The following is a 4,604-nucleotide window of genomic DNA, read 5'->3' as shown; positions in this document are numbered from 1 at the left end:
TAATGGCGGATGACGTCACGGCGGGTTACAAAGAATCCAGAAGATGACGTCATGGCGGGTTATAACCTTTGCGCAGACAGAAGCCAGAAGATTTTTTATTAAGGAATTGAAGATTGACATGAACCGGTTCAAATCAATCTGGGGCCTAATGTTGGGGATATAACTACTGGAGTCACCTGCCCAGGAGGGGCCGGGTTATGACGATCATCTATCATGAAGCCCAATATCAAGCTTGAGGATGGCGGTTCAGTAATGGGCCTAAGGCCTAGAGGCGGCTTAAGGCCCGTAGGGATAAACCGCCGTTAAGGCATGACTTGTAGTGTAAGGCAGGAATAGTTAAGAGTCCGAGCCGGACACTGTTTATAAGCCGGCCGGGACTCTGAGAGCCGCTGGGCGTTAACCTCTCTATATAACGGGACGACCCAGCGGCGGTTCAGGGCAAGTAAGATCAGATCGATAGCAAGGCATAGCGGTTTAGCTCCCTGGTCATCGAAACCTTAAGTAATTCCACCTCAACTGGAGTAGGCTTTTACCTTCACCGTAAGGGGCCGAACCAGTATAAACCACGGGTCCTTTGTCCCGTTTAACCCCTTTAAGTTTCCTAGTTGCGATGGCTCCATGACTAAGTCCGACATCTGCCGTGACTATTCCACGACACCTCTGGTCCTTGCCCTCCATGGCGTGGGAGGGGCGAGAGCCCCTCCGAGATTGGATTTGTCTCTCTGTTTCTCCCTGTTTCTGCGCTCTCCCCGGCTGCCCTTTCACCGTATCGTATATATATGGAGACCCGTAACTCCGATTGGCCTGAAACCTTCGCCGAGATTTTTTTCCGAAAATTAGTTTTCTTGCGTCCAAAGTAGAGCAGCAACCGCCTTACGGTTGGCCCACGAGGGTCAGGGGCGCGCCCAGGGGGGCAGGCGCGCCCCCCTGCCTCGTGTCCACCTCGGGCACCGTCTCGCGTTGATTCTTCTTCCGGAATTTTCCAAATATTCCAAAAATATTCTCCATCCATTTTTATCCCGTTTGGACTCCGTTTGATATGGATATTCTGCGAAACAAAAACATGCAACAAACAGGAACTGGCACTGGGCACTGGATCAATATGTTAGTCCCAAAAATAGTATAAAAAGTTGACAAAAGTATATGAAAGTTGTATAATATTGGCATGGAACAATAAAAAATTATAGATACGACGGAGACGTCTCAGAGCCCTGATGATAGACGAAGAGCGAGGTGTCCGAGCGGGTAGAGCGGAACCCAAGCTGGTGGAGAAACGCCGCAACGCGCTGGTACCAAGCGCGCGGAGCCTGCTTGAGTCTGTACAAGGACCGCGAAAGCAGGCACACGTGGTCGCGAACCGTCGGGTCAGCAAACCCGGTGGGCTGCTGGCAGAAGACCTGCTCCTCGAGGTGACCATGGAGGAAGGCATTAGAGACGTCCATCTGGTGCACCGGCCAAGCACGGGAGACAGCAAGGTGGAGAACCGTGCGTATCGTGCTGGGCTTGATGACCGGAGCGAAGGTGTCGGTGAAGTCGATGCCAGCACGCTGTCGGAAGCCACGAACGACCCAACGCGCTTTGTAGCGATCAAGGGTACCATCAGGACATAGCTTGTGTTTAAAGACCGACTTCCCGGTAATCACGTTGGCTTGCCGGGGACGAGGAACAAGCTGCCATGTCCGGTTGCGCAACAGGGCGTCGAACTCCTCTTGCATCATAGCCATCCAGAGCGGGTCACGAAGAGCGGCTCGAACAGAGGACGGCAACGGCGACGGCTCAGAGGTGGATGCCGCATGGACGTAGTCATCCGAGGCGTAGCGCGACCTCGGGCGAAAAACGCCCGTACGGGCGCGGGTGACCGGACCGGCCACAAGCGCCATGGGGGCCGAGGGGGCCGCGGGCGCCGGGGGAGCCGCAGGGGCCGCAGGCGCCAACGTCGGGGCGCCGAGGGCGCCAGCACCGCGGCTGTAGGAGGCGCCGCATGCATGCGGGGGGCACGCCGCAAAGCCAGGGGAGGGCCAAGAGAGGCGCGCAAGGAGCCCGCGTCACCGGTGGCGGGAGGAACAGTCGGGGTACCTGGTGAAACGGAAACACATGCTCATCAAAGTAAACGTGCCGGGAGGTGAACACACGGTGGGAAACGGGATCATAGCACCGATATCCCTTGGAACTAGAGGGGTAGCCGATGAAGATGCAAGCGACAGATCGAGGTGCAAGCTTGTGAGAAGCAGTCTCGACAGTGCTGGGATAGCAAAGGCACCCAAAAATACGCAAGTCGTCATAAGACGGGGGCGTACTAAAGAGAAGATGGTGAGGTGCGTAGTTTCACCGTGGGCGGCAGGGTCTAATGTTAAGAAGAAGTGATGTAGTGGCGAGTGCGTCCGACCAGAAACGAGGTGGCACGTTGGCATGGAACAGGAGCGTGCGAACGCAGTCATTTATAGTGCGGAGGACGCGTTCGGCTCGACCGTTCTGCTGTGAAGTGTACAGGCATGTGAGGCGGCAAACTGTACCGTGATGCGACAAAAAGGTGTGGAAAGCGAGGTTGTCGAACTCTTTTCCATTGTCCGTCTGAAGCGCAAGGATGGGACGCCCAAACTCCGTGCGGACATAGGAGTAAAAAGCCGGCAAGGTTGAGAGTGCATCCGACTTTCTGCGCAAAGGAAAAGTCCACACATAATGAGAATAATCATCAAGAATGACCAGATAATATAAATAGCCCGAGTTACTGGGAACCGGAGAAGTCCACGCACCGCTATGAATCAACTGAAAAGGAAAAGAAGCAATGGTGGTGGAATTATTAAACGGAGGACGAACATGTTTGCCGACTCGACAGGCATGACAAGTGTGATCCTCGATCTTATTGCAACCGAAACTGAAACTCCGAAGAATATGACGAAGTGTGACGGGGTTGGGATGACCCAAGCGAGCATGCCAGAGATCGACTCCAGTGGAGAGAGCAACTGGTGCGGTGGTGGTGGATGAAGGCGAGTGCACCGGATAGAGCTCGTCGGGGCTGTCACATCGGTGAAGTACCATCCTGGTTCGAGCGTCTTTGACACAAAAACCAAGCTCGTCAAATTCAACGGTAACAGGATTTTCACGAATGAAACAACGAACAGAAATGAGATTCTTAATAAGATGAGGTGACACAAGTATGGTAGACAAAGATAATGGAGTAGAACTAGAAGGAAAAGAAGTGTGCCCAATGTGTGTGATAGGAAGTGTGGAACCGTCGCCGACAATGATGCGGCGGTCGGTGGAGACAGGAGTGAAGGAGGCAAAGTTATCAGGATGAGCAAACATGTGAGCCGTAGCACCGGTGTCCATGTACCAATCACCTCCAGTGTAGTTATTCGGCGTAGGAGCGGCATGCAGTGCGGGGAGGAGCACCGGGTCCCAGGGCGCCGGTGGTAAGGCCGGCGAGGGGGACGGAGACGCCATGGGGAGGCCGTAGCCGCCGCTCGGTTGTGGCGGTGGATACTCTCCATACGGAATGGGTGGCAGCCCCGGCTGCGACTGCGGTGCCAGGTAGGCCGGATGGCCCGCCGAAAAACCCTGCTGGCCAGCTGATAGCCCCAACCAGTACCCGAGAAACCCGTACACGGACGGAGCCCCGTACGTATGATTCCCGTACGTGGAAACGGGCGCGTCGAATGCCCCGCACAACAGCAAGGGGTCAACGGGCAGAGGCGGCGCCGGCGGCGGGGCGACGACGGACTGGCCGGAGAGCGCCGGCGGTAACAGGGCCGCGCCGTAGGACGCCGGCAGCGGAGCCGCGCCAGAGGGCCCATAGCGGAACTGGCTGGAGAGCGCCGGCGGTGGCGGAGCCGCGCCAGAGAGCCCGTAGCGGGACTGACCGGAGATGCTTGCGGTGGCGAGGCCGCGCCGTAGTACGCCGGCTGCAGAGCCGCGCCAGAGGGCGCCGTCGACGGGACGGCAGAGGCGGCGGCGCATGGGTCGAACGCCATCGGGGCCTAAGGAGGCGGCCGCTCGTGTGGGATCACGCACCCGTGCGGAGGAGTTTTCCGTGCGGCTGTGCTGATGTGGTTGATTGGTGCGACGCCGGCTAGGTCCTAGCTGCTCCGTTGCATGTACCTATTGGACGTGCTTGCATGCATGTACGTCCAGGTCAACGGACGAAGCGGCCACCAGGCGGACTTCCTGCACGCGCTACACGGAAAGCCCGTACTGCATGGAATCGGGCGCGACTAGCGATCGGATTTGGCGAAGCGGGCAGGCGGCGGCTAGCGAGCAGCTGTTGGCGGGACCGGGAGAAGCAGGCGAAGCAGGCACGCGGCTGGGAGGCGAAGCGGGCGGCCGACGTGCGGGCACGCGGCTGGGAGGCGAAGCGGGCTGGCGGCGTGCGGGCTGGGGAAGCGCGCGGCACGGCAGGGCGGCCACAAACCGATCGCAGCGGCAGCGGAGGCGAGGACAGCGGCAGCAGGAGATCGTGCAGAGGATCTGGACGCAGGCGGCAGGTTAGCGAGCGGCACGGAGAAGCAGCGGCCGACGCGGGGGAGCGCGCGAACGGCGGCGGCGGCGTGAAGGAGGCGCGCGGCGGCGGAAGGCTAGGGTTAGAACCCAGAAACTGATACCATGTA

Source organism: Aegilops tauschii, chromosome 4, assembly GCF_002575655.3.
Source record: "Aegilops tauschii subsp. strangulata cultivar AL8/78 chromosome 4, Aet v6.0, whole genome shotgun sequence".
NCBI classification, from domain to species: Eukaryota; Viridiplantae; Streptophyta; class Magnoliopsida; order Poales; family Poaceae; genus Aegilops; species Aegilops tauschii.
Note: the sequence above shows the minus strand (reverse complement) of the source record.